This window comes from Armigeres subalbatus, unplaced genomic scaffold (genome assembly GCF_024139115.2).
Source record: "Armigeres subalbatus isolate Guangzhou_Male unplaced genomic scaffold, GZ_Asu_2 Contig210, whole genome shotgun sequence".
Taxonomy (NCBI): Eukaryota; Metazoa; Arthropoda; class Insecta; order Diptera; family Culicidae; genus Armigeres; species Armigeres subalbatus.
In genome coordinates this window covers 161,505-174,335 of record NW_026942946.1, presented here as the reverse complement: position 1 = coordinate 174,335, position 12,831 = coordinate 161,505, and the positions used below count along the sequence as shown (strand labels likewise).

General features: G+C 46.8%; 1 pseudogene; it reads right to left on the bottom strand.

Annotated features, from left to right (window-relative positions):
- Positions 1–8,079, bottom strand: part of LOC134203757 (vesicle-associated membrane protein 7-like) — a 53,599-nt pseudogene extending 45,520 nt beyond the window's left edge.
- Between the last annotated feature and the right edge of the window lie 4,752 nt (positions 8,080–12,831).

The following is a 12,831-nucleotide window of genomic DNA, read 5'->3' as shown; positions in this document are numbered from 1 at the left end:
GGGAGGATTCCCAACGGAGTCCTGGGAGGATTCCCAACGGAATCCTGGGAGGATTCCCAACGGAATCCTGGGAGGATTCCCAACGGAATCCTGGGAGGATTCCCAACGGAATCCTGGGAGGATTCCCAACGGAATCCTGGAGGATTCCCAACGGAATCCTGGGAGGATTCCCAACGGAATCCTGGGAGGATTCCCAACGGAATCCTGGGAGGATTCCCAACGGAATCCTGGGAGGATTCCCAACGGAATCCTGGGAGGGTTCCCGTCGGAATCCGGGGAGGATTGCAAGCGGAATCCGGGAAGGATTCCCAACGGAATCCGGGAAGGATTACCAACGGAATCCGAGAAGGATTCCCAACGGAATCCGGGAAGGATTCCCAACGGAATCCTGGGAGGATTCCCAACGGAATCCTGGGAGGATTCCCAACGGAATCCTGGGAGGATTCCCAACGGAATCCTGGGAGGATTCCCAACGGAATCCTGGGAGGATTCCCAACGGAATCCTGGGAGGATTCCCAACGGAATCCTGGGAGGATTCCCAACGGAATCCTGGGAGGATTCCCAACGGAATCCTGGGAGGATTCCCAACTGAATCCTGGGAGGATTCCCAACGGAATCCTGGAGGATTCCCAACGGAATCCTGGGAGGATTCCAACGGAATCCTGGGAGGATTCCCAACGGAATCCTGGGAGGATTCCAACGGAATCCTGGGAGGATTCCCAACGGAATCCTGGGAGGATTCCCAACGAATCCTGGGAGGATTCCCCAACGGAATCCTGGAGGATTCCCCAACGGAATCCTGGGAGGATTCCCAACGGAATCCTGGGAGGATTCCCAACGGAATCCTGGGAGGATTCCCAACGGAATCCTGGGAGGATTCGACGGAATCCTGGAAGGATCTGACGGATCGAATCCGGAAGGGATTCCCTGACGGAATCCGGAAGGATTCCGACGGAATCCGGAAGGATTCCTGACGGAATCCGGAAGGATTCCCGACGGAACCGGAAGGATTCCGACGGAAGTCCGGAAGGGATTCCCGACGGAATCCGGAAGGATTCCGACGGAATCCGGAAGGATTCGACGGAATCCGGAAGGATTCGACGGAAGGGATTCCCGACGGAACCGGAAGGATTCGACGGAATCCGGAAGGGATTCCCGACGGAACCGGAAGGGATTCCCGACGGAATCCGAAGGATTCCCGACGGAATCCGGAAGGATTTGACGGAACCGGAAGGATTCGACGGAATCCGGAAGGATTCCCCGACGAATCCGGAAGGATTCCCGACGGAATCCGGAAGGATTCCCGACGGAATCCGGAAGGATTCGACGGAACCGGAAGGATTCCCGACGGAATCCGGAAGGGATCCCGACGGAATCCGGAAGGATTCCCAACGGAATCCGGAAGGATTCCCGACGGAACTGGAAGGATTCTGACGGAATCCGGAAGGATTCCCAGACGGAATCCGGAAGGGATTCTCTACGGAATCCGGAAGCGATTCCCGACGGAATCCGAAGGATTTCGACGGAATCCGGAAGGGATTCGACGGAATCGAAGGACTGACGACGGAATCCAAGGATTCCGACGGAATCCGGATTCCGATCGAATCCGGAATCCTTTCCGGATTCCGTCGGGAATCCTTCCGGATTCCGTAGGAATCCTTCCGGATTCCCGTCGGGAATCCCTCCGATCTGTCGGAATCCTTCCGGATTCCCGTCGGAACCTTCCGGGATTCCCGTCGGGAATCCTTCCGGATTCCGTCGAACCTTCCGATTCCGTCGGGAATCCTTCCGGATTCCGTCGGGAATCCTTCCGGATTCCGTCGAATCCTTTCCGGATTCCGTCGGAATCCTCCGATTCCGTCGGAATCCTTCCGGATTCCGTCGGGAATCCTTCCGGATTCCGTCGGGAATCCTTCCGGATTCCGTCGGGAATCCTTCCGATTCCGTCGGGAATCCTTCCGGCTTCCGTCGGGAACCCCTTCCGGATTCCGTCGGGAATCCTTCCGGATTCCGTCGGGAATCCTTCCGGATTCCGTCGGGAATCCTTCCGATTCCGTCGGGAATCCTTCCGGATTCCGTCGGGAATCCTTCCGGATTCCGTCGGAATCCTTCCGATTCCGTCCGGGAATCCCTTCCGGATTCCGTCGGGAATCCTTCCGGATTCCGTCAGATCCTTTCCGGATTCCGTCTGGGAATCCTTCCGGATTCCGTCGGGAATCCTTCCGGAGTTCCGTCGGGAATCCTCCGGATTCCGTCGGGAATCCTTCCGGATTCCGTCGGAATCCTTCCGGATTCCGCCGGGAATCCCTTCCGGATTCCGTCGGGAATCCTTCCGGATTCCTGGGGAATCCTCCGGATTCCGTTGGGAATCCTTCCGGATTCCGTTGGGAATCCTTCCGGATTCCGTTGGGAATCCTTCCGATTCCGTTGGGAATCTTCCGATTCCTGTTGGGAATCCTTCCCGGATTCCGTTAAATCCTTCCCGGATTCCGTTGGGAATCCCTTCCGATTCCGTCGGGAATCCTTCCGGATTCCGTCGGGAATCCTTCCGATCCGGATTCCGGAATCCTTCCGGATTCCGTCAGGAATCCTTCCGGATTCCGTCAGGAATCCTTCAGTTCCGTCGGGAATCCTTCCGGATTCCGTCGGGAATCCTTCCGGATTCCGTCGGAATCCTTCTTCCGGATTCCGTCGGGAATCCTTCCGATTCCGTCAGGAATCCTTCCGGATTCCGTCGGAATCCTTCCGGATTCCGTCGGGAATCCTTCCGGATTCCGTCGGGAATCCTTCCGGATTCCGTCGGGAATCCTTCCGGATTCCGTCGGGAATCCTTCCGGATTCCGTCGGGAATCCTTCCGGATTCCGTCGGGAATCCTTCCGGATTCCGTCGGGAATCCTTCCGGATTCCGTCGAATCCTTCCGGATTCCGTCGGGAATCCTCCCGGATTCCGTCGGGAATCCTCCGGATTCCGTCGAATCCTCCCGGATTCCGTCGGGAATCCCTCCCGGATTCCGTCGGGAATCCCTCCCGGATTCCGTCGGGAATCCCTCCCGGATTCCGTCGGGAATCCCTCCCGGATTCCGTCGGGAATATTTTGCGAATCCTTCATTTATGATTTTTTTGGAAATCCTTCGGGAGCTTTATTGAGAACCCTTCCGGGATTTCGTTGATAACCTTTCCTGGATTCCAAGGGATTTTTTTTTGGAATTCCCTTGGGATTCCTACCCGGACTCCGTCATGAATACTTTCGCGATTCCGTTCAGAATCATTCTGGGACTACGTCCAGAAATTTTTTTTTTATATTCCGTCGGGCTTGCTTTTTGGACCTGGTCGGGACTTCATGGAATTCCCTAAGTTATACGAGATTTCGGGAATCCTATCAAGATTCCGACTCAAATCCTTCCAAGATTCCGTCTTAAATTATTCTGGAATTTCGCTAGTACTACTTCCGGGATTATGCTTGGAATTCTTCCGGAATTCCAAATGTAGAACATTTGTCACTTGTTCTACGATACCTTTTTAGATCGTTAGCAATGTTGTTGGACTTTTAGATTACCTTCGTTACGGACAACAGTCGAAAACTCGAAAACTGTGAGAATCAGTCCAGGAATTATGGAGCAACCCTAAATAGTTGACCGCTTAGAGTGGAGATGGTGATGCCTGAAGTGTGTAGATGCATACAATTTTCAGATGATTTATACAAATTTGTGACATATGGGGGTAGGAGATTGAAAATGGACATTTCTTTAGCTACGACCAATCGATTTGTATAGATAGAGAAGAGAGTTGAACAAGTAACGCGTTTTACAATGATCTGAAAACTTCCCATGTGAATATGTGCATGTGGTAGAATTTGATTTGAAAAATGTATTGGAGGTAACCTCTTTCCTTCGATGGGACTTGAACCCATGACCCTCAGTACACTAGACTAGTGATATTTAACCAACTAAGCTACGAAAGATCTTCGTCTTCGTAACTTAGTGGCGTGAATTAGTGAATGAGCCCAAGAAGCCAGACTCACTGGCAAAGGTGGGCGGACAGAAAGGTGAAATTACTGATAGACACATCTCGAACAATGAGGTTTTCCCATTAGTCCGTTAGAATACTTTTCGAAAATGGCGCGACCGTAGCTCTCGAACATATATTCCGCTAATCCAGACTGCTCAAATCGATTTAAATCCTTTATCTTTTTATATTTCACTGCATTCCAATTCTTTGGATGTACTCCACTGCATTTCAATTTATTTCAATTCGTTGAACGGTTTACTGATCAAAATTCCTGGAATTCCAAAAGTCCGAAATGCATTGCATATTGTCATCCGGAAGGGATTCCCGACGGAATCCGGAAGGGATTCCCGACGGAATCCGGAAGGGATTCCCGACGGAATCCGGAAGGGATTCCCGACGGAATCCGGAAGGGATTCCCGACGGAATCCGGAAGGGATTCCCGACGGAATCCGGAAGGGATTCCCTACGGAATCCGGAAGGGATTCCCTACGGAATCCGGAAGGGATTCCCTACGGAATCCGGAAGGGATTCCCTACGGAATCCGGAAGGGATTCCCTACGGAATCCGGAAGGGATTCCCTACGGAATCCGGAAGGGATTCCCTACGGAATCCGGAAGGGATTCCCTACGGAATCCGGAAGGGATTCCCTACGGAATCCGGAAGGGATTCCCTACGGAATCCGGAAGGGATTCCCAACGGAATCCGGAAGGGATTCCCGACGGAACTGGAAGGATTCCCGACGGAATCCGGAAGGATTCCCGACGGAAGGGATTTCGGAAGGATTCCTGACGGAATCCGGAAGGATTCCCGACGGAATCCGGAAGGGATTCCCGACGGAATCCGGAAGGGATTCCCGACGGAATCCGGAAGGGATTCCCGACGGAACCCGGAAGAAATTCCCGATGGAATCCGGAAGGGATTCCCGACGGAATCCGGAAGGGATTCCCGACGGAATCCGGAAGGGATTCCCGACGGAATCCGGAAGGGATTCCCGACGGAATCCGGGAAGGATTCCCAACGGAATCCGGGAAGGATTCCCAACGGAATCCGGGAAGGATTCCCAACGGAATCCGGGAAGGATTCCCAACGGAATCCGGGAAGGATTCCCAACGGAATCCGGAAGGATTTAACGGAATCCGGGAAGGATTCCCAACGGAATCAGGAAGGATTCCCAACAGGAATCAGGAAGGATTCCCAACGGAATCCGGAAGGATTCCAACGGAATCCGGAAGGATTCCCAACGGAATCCGGGAAGGATTCCCAACGGAATCCGGGAAGGATTCCCAACGGAATCCGGGAAGGATTCCCAACGGAATCCGGGAAGGATTCCCAACGGAATCCGGGAAGGATTCCCAACGGAACACGGGAAGGATTCCCAACGGAACACGGGAAGGATTCCCAAATCAGTATGCTTCGTTCGGTTACGTATTGCTAATATCACGAGTTTACGACGGCGATGATGTGCATCGAATCCGGTGTGATATTCAATCTTTTGCTGTGTAACGGGCTATCAATTCTATACTTTCCTCTAATTCTATCATGAACATGTACGTCCAAGTTTGGAAGATGATATTAACAATTAAACTAATATTATTTGAATAATCATCGTTTTCGATGCGAGCAGAATGGAATGAAAATTAGACTGACTGCCGGCAGAAGTGCTTGCTTTGTTGACATTTTACAGCGTGCTTTGAAGAGCGATATCACTGATGTTGGTAGTAATATTACGCTGGTTTCGCGTTAATAATCAATTTGGCAGGTAATTTAGCGTTGCATCGACGTAACTGAAAAATAATTTTCTCGATTGAATGCTGCGTCGAGGAATGCAATAAAGCGTCAATATTGAACAATTTACATAACAATCGTTATTAGGTACGTGCGTTTTCATATACGTTCCACGAAAATACGTTGCGTATATTAATATTTGCTGTCGTAGGGGCTAAAGCCACGAAAGCAACCCTTGCAAAACGTTTCTCCTGAGCGTTTGGGTACGGACAGGTTTGGTAAAAACTCTCTTTATTGGTTTTCAGGACTATGACAAAAGACGAAAATGCCTGCCTCAATTTTCATTTTCATCTACTTATTCATATCAACCTTTAATTACATTTTAAAGACTCACACTCCTTTAAACTTTATGTTTCCGTCCACGGCGGTGCTCCAACGTCCGATTCGTTCCAGTTCCACCGTTTGCAGTTAGAGCAAATGAAATGCTTGAGATGTCGTGTCTCAAGTGGCCCTGAAGACAATGTTTCACTACTTGCTGCTCCCACCTGGAAGAAATGTTATCTTTGGGCACTACCATAGTGAAAAGACGCTTTTCTTTTTCTTGGAATGGCACTCGACTCTACAATTATGCTAATTTTCACTTGTGTTGTAAAGTTGTTCTTTCTAAGGAATGAGATAATTAGGAATGTTTTAAAGTTTAACGATTCGCATTACTAAGTGAAATCCTATTATAAGAGATTAATTATAACCACACGGAAAAACAAGGCTGGATAGATTACCGACAGCCACGAGTCCATCATATGTCGTCAAGCAGAGCATTTAAGTTTAAAGTATAATATGCTTCCGGTTCCAAGTGGTAAAAGTAGAATATAGCTCTACACATTACAGTTTAAAATTCTTTGCTTTGATTTGATACAATTCTCAGACTGACGAAAAGATCGCTACAAGAATACCCTCCGTTACCCTTCCCAGTTTATTCAAGTCTTTCAATGTAATCGCATGAAGAAAATCTTCGTCCTTCCGCGGACTGACTCGCATGCTGTCTCATTCATTCCTTGCAAATTTCTTCGGTGATTAGTCAGTCGTTTAAACGACGTCGTCGAGACCAGTGGAGACGTCGGAGTGGCGTTACCGTGCCGCATTCTTGCCGCTGTGTATGCAACTGGACCACAGAAGACCCCGCAGGACATCTTATTACGATGTAGATTACGAACAGGAGGATCGCCGCGATCAGGCAGTACATCCGAACCGATCGCCAGAACATGGTTCGAGCCAGGTTGCGCGTCTGGCGGAATGTTACCGACTGTGAAACAGATACGTTTTGTTAATTGCAAAATACGATTCTGCTTTCAAGAACTCACAATTATTTCGTAGATTTTCCGTCTGGTTGACCAGCAATTCCAGTCGTTCGCCCCGGTTCGTGATGTTCTCGATGTTCTTCACCATGATGTCCTTGAGTTCGCCGATCTGGCCGTGCACCTGGCTGATGGCGTCCACGTCCCGCGATTCGCTGTAGTGCTTCATGTCCTGGGCCACGTCCGGAGAACTCGCTGTTCATGGCGAACGCGATCGCCGTACCGTGAGACCATATGTTTGGATGAACTTTTCTTGATCTCGGTCAGGAAGTAGAAGGCGGTGATCGTTCGAAGCCCTGGGGAGGTAAGAAGAGTTTGAAGTTTCGTTGAGCTATAAATTAAGGTCCCAATGGACATTGTACTCAGCCTCCGGCCACTTTGGAACCATTCGTTCAGAACAAATTATTTATTCATAGATCTTCTACCAAAAGAATGTGAACCAGATCAAACGAATACCGCTTTGTGTGTGACATCAGACAATCTGAGCTATTTTCAGTTAGATTTCATATTCATATTTCAAATAAATCGAGAAAACATATTCACTCTTCCAAATCAACTAAACATAAATCAAACGAACCAAAAGTGCGCTAAATTTTGATAACATTGCTACGAAATACATTAACTGACTTGAATTGCCATAAAAATGCTGATTATTTCTCTCCACGCTGCACAGCGCATCGTTCTAAGCCTTCATTATACAAATTATCCCCAATCACAAAAATGCCACCATGACTCAAACCCACAGTTTCCCCGCCGCCGAATAGACAGCAGCAACAAACACCGCATACTCACATCGTCCGTAATGCACATGTGGTGATCCTATTCTCGCAGATGTAAAGTGTATCAGATAGTTCCGTGCAGTAGGTCAGCTTGTGGTCGTCCAGTTTGATCTTCAGTATGATCTGCTCCGTCACCTCGGCGAAGTTTCCGACGCACTCAGCATGCCAGCCAGAACGGTGGGCCCCGCGTGACACTGTACGAGATGGGCATCGTGCTGAAGATTCGGCTGCCTGCATAGTGAGTCAGTCGACTTAGGCCATTCCTCAGTACAAGGGATGGCCAGAGCTACATACTTGACTATGGTGATGTCAGAAGCAGTGCAAGTTTGACAACCCTAGAACAAAAGGGTTCCCAAACTGTATTTGTTATTCATCGCTAGCGAACTCATTATTAGCTTTGAATTGTCTTTTGGCAACAATACATGCTCATTGATTCTAATTATTTGTGTATCGTGGAACGAATAATTCATCAAAACACTCATTGATATTGAAATACCTACATATCTATTGAAATTCATGTGGGTGTGTTTGAAGACGTTTCATTATAAAGGGAACGTCAAAACTTGGTCGATTTTAATTCGGTGTATTTTTTAAATCGTTCTAAAACCTGAACACCCCATTTAGCAGGTGTATTTGTTCGTTATGTTATTTGTACTTTATTATTCCATTTACAAATCACTTTCAAAATGGCGTCAAACAAAAGTACGTATTAGGTTTTGTTCACGCTTACAAAACCCCAATCTTTCCTACGCAAATCCTACAAAATGAGAGTGACGTCATACCAATCGATGAACATTAGTCAAGGCACAGCTCCGAGTCCTAAATGATAGGTTCACAAGTTTAAGCAAAAGAAGTAATAAATTTTGCCTAAAACTGTTTGTTTGATTGGAAGGCGTTTTTAATCTGTGGGCTGGTGTGTATTTCAAGATAAGTAGCTCTGGGGTAAGGGAGGTATTTTGACACTTTAGGAGATGGCCAAACAATGTTTCGAATAAAAGTTAGATTTTGTAATAATCTTGATCAATTCCTATGCAACTAAAAAGTGGCGAATACTAGGTAGGATTTGTGGATAAAATGTTGTAAATCTCACCGAAAGAACCAAACTATCATAAATTCTGAAAATATTAAGATTTAATTTTGGACCACCTATTGGACATATTTTGACCACTCGAATAATTTTGTATTGCTTGCAAAGTTATGTTATAAGTGAACTCTCTACTCGATATTGAAGGGACCATCGAGTTGGGAGGTATCTATATCGGAATATATTTATATTTGGCCGAATGCCATTTAGTCGAATAGTTTAAATTTGTTTCTTATAAAGTAAATTGAGAAGTGAGACGTTCAGAGTGAATAGTGAACAGCAAGAACTGGGAAGATAGAAATGAGTACAAATGAGTGAAGTGAGTACTAAGAAACGGATGTGAGTATTAAGTAGCTGATCTGCAGTAACATGTGAGTAGTGGAAGTGATACATTTTTTTTTTTTTTTTTTTTTTTTTTTTTAACGAAGGTAGGAAATCTGCAAACAGACACCTGGGGAGGCGAACCCAGGTAGTGTGGGATGGGATCACCACTCCCGACCCTAAAAAACTCCTTCTCTCCAGTCATTCCCCGGCCCGCAATTAAGCAATACTTGGGGATGACTTTACATGCGCCCCCTCATGACGTACACAAGTGCACGTATGCGCCTCAACTCTTCGACACTCCCCATGCAACACATTTGCACAAGACATACTGCACCACATGTGCCCCAACACTCACCTGCCTATGCCCTTGAATGACTGCAAGGAAAGATCAGGCACCTGCAGGGTACCCCAATCCGCCATCTCACAACATAGACAGTCCTCATTCAGTATGGTGCTCACCCCGTCCTGCAACAGAATGGCACCACTTGTCTACCAAGCCGGAGGCGACCCTAGGTTGGTGGCTCCTATGCCTCCTACCTCAGCTGCAGGGCAGACCCTTTCATGTCTCCCTACGGGTGCCGCAGAGCATCACTGACATCCCAGTCATAGCGAGACTTTCTGTCCCCTACTTCTGAGGTGATCTGCCCCCGACACCTCCTGCCAGGCCTAGCGAGACTTCACTCATTCCGTCCCTGACAGCCGGATCACACTGCCTAAGCAGCCACTCTGACCATACAGCCATGCGAGTCTAACTTGTGTGCTCGCTCATACATTCAGTCCCAATCGCTTGCACCACTGTGCACCACTCTCTTTGACATTCAGTCACTCACTCAGTGGGTTGTAATACCCCATCTCCCATTTTATCCACTCTGTGCACCTCCTGTGCATCGTTTGGTGGAACACCCGCACGTCAAGCGTGCCTAACACTCACCTACCGGGCTTTGATCTGTCTAGGACTCCATAGGGTACTATGCCGTAGCACCACCATTGACGTTTCGAGGCCCAGGTAGTCCTCAGCCAATGTGGTGGTCTCCCATCCTGGGACGGGGTCACACCACTACCTTACATTCTCCGATTTCTGAGGTGCCGCAGAAGCATCACCCCCTGACACTCCTGCCAGACGCAGCGAGACTTTCGTGTCCCCTACTTCTGAGGTGCCGCAGAGGTATCTGCCCCCGACACTCCTGCCAGCTCGCAGACTTCAGTCATTCTAACACTACCGACCATGCGTACCATGCAGACTTCTTGTGTGCTCACTACACTCGGTCCTCATTCTGTGGGGTATTAATATCCCCAACTTCCATCGCTTGCACCACATGTGCACCACTTGGGGGTGTGTGGTACCACCCACTGCCACCCGCTTGCCAAGCAGCCCTCACTCTGTGGAACCTCCACAGGCTCCGTTAACGACCTGCTTGTTTCACCCCCAGGCCATTCATCCCTTCGGCACGGGTCGCTTGACACCTTGGATTGGGGGTTAGGGGCTTGTATGCTTTAAGCGGCACACGGTCGCTTGATAAGGTTTGCTTCGGATATTGGTTTTGGGAGGAATTAACAGCGCCCTTTAACCCCACCATCCTAGAGCAGAACCCCTGACTCACAGACGGCTGGGGAGGGTCGTCAAGCCCTGGACATGGTCCCTGCTGCCGAGGGAAGTGATCATGAGAAGTGAGAAGTGAGATGTGATGGTTGCAAAGTGAGGATAGTGTGATGTGAGTAGTTGATTAAACAGAACTGCCATTCTACGAATAATTGTCCATGTTACCTTTGATGAAAAATTCAAACTCAGAGTCACTTTTCCCACCCATTTAAGAATCAGTTCATTCTCAAATTTATCAAATATTGTCGGATGTTATGAGCGTAGGCACACTTTTCAGGACATAAAACGAATCCCTACTTATTTAAACGGTTTTCAGCCTCTATTATCATCAGACAACAACTTATTTTTTCAGTGGAGCCAATTGACTCGAGTTTGAGATTTTTCATCAAGGTAACATGGGACAATTTGCTAGAAGGGCAGAGAAGTACAGGATGAGCAATGAGAGATGATAGTTGGGAAGTGAGAAATGAGATGTTGAGTAGTGAGAAGTGAGTGGAGGGACATAAGACATGAAGAAGGAAGATGATAAAAGAAGGAAACAGAAAAAATCGTTTCTCACTTCTCGTTCCAAGGCTCTCTCAGTTTTCACTTCTTACTGCTACCTTCTCACACCTCATTTCCCATTTTACTTCTTACTTCTCTTTTCTCACCTTCTTCTCCCACTATCCACTTCTCATTTCGCACTTTTCACTATTTATTTCTCACGCACATCTCACTTTTCAGTACTACTTCAGACTACAAATGTCGCACTTCTAACTTCTCACTTCCACTATTCATTTACCTACTCACTTCACATCTAATTTCTCACTGCTCACTTTTAACTCTCCTATTCATTTCTCACTTCTCACTTCACACATCTCACTTTTCCTCCATACTTCCCATTTTCACTTTTCACTTCTCACTTGTACCTTCTATTCTCACTTCGACTTCTCATTTCTCACTTATTACTTTTCTTCTATTATATAATTTTCCTTTCTTTCTTTTCACTTTTCGTCTCTTCTCATTTTCACTTCTTCTAATTTCTTCTAATTTCTTTAAATATCTCACTGCTCACTATAAACTTTTCACTTTTCACTATTTTTCTCACTTCTCACTTCACGCATCTCACTTCTCACTCAATACTTCTCATTTTCCTTTTCACTTCTCATTCCTTTATCTCACTTCAAATTCTCATTTCTCACTTACTTTCTCTTTAACTTCTAACTTTTTCCTTTTCAATTCGCACTTTTCTCTCCCTCACTTTGAGTTTCTCACTTCTAACTTCTCATTTCATTTTTTAACCGCCACTAATCACTTCTTACTTCGCACTTCTCACTCTTCATTTCTCATTTTTCGCATCTCATTTCTCATTTTTCACTTCTTCTCATTTCTTACTCCACTTCTCATTCTCACTTCTTCGCTTATCACTTTTCATTTCTGACTTCTTATTTTATCGTACATGTAAGTGTTCCAGACAAAATCGAGTTAGGAGGTAAAATACATTGGAAAATCGACTGGAAATCGACTTATGGAGAATGCAGTATGCTAGATTCAAGGGACTTTGAATTTCATCGAGTAAGGAAAATTTGTTACAGAACATCGAGTTAGGGAAAGTTCACTGTATTAGATTAAATAAGTAGTCTCCAACATTTTCGCTTTTTTATCCTTAAAGTCCTTGTAAAGCAATACATTTTAAAAGCACTTAAAAGCTAAGAACAATATCTACATACTAGCTAAGTTGAAACTAATATTACAATTTAAAATTTAGCATTATCAAAGAAAAACAAACGTGCGGTCCATGGCTTGATGTATACCTGATCATTCCTACCCTCCATATTTTTTAATGTAGTGTGCCAGATCTGTTCCATTTGCGTCATAGATAGTATTGGGTTGCTTGCTTCCTTGCTCCTTGCACTTCTTTCCGAACGAAACATATTGTGGAACGCGGAACTCTTTGCATTGGCAAGCAGCACGGA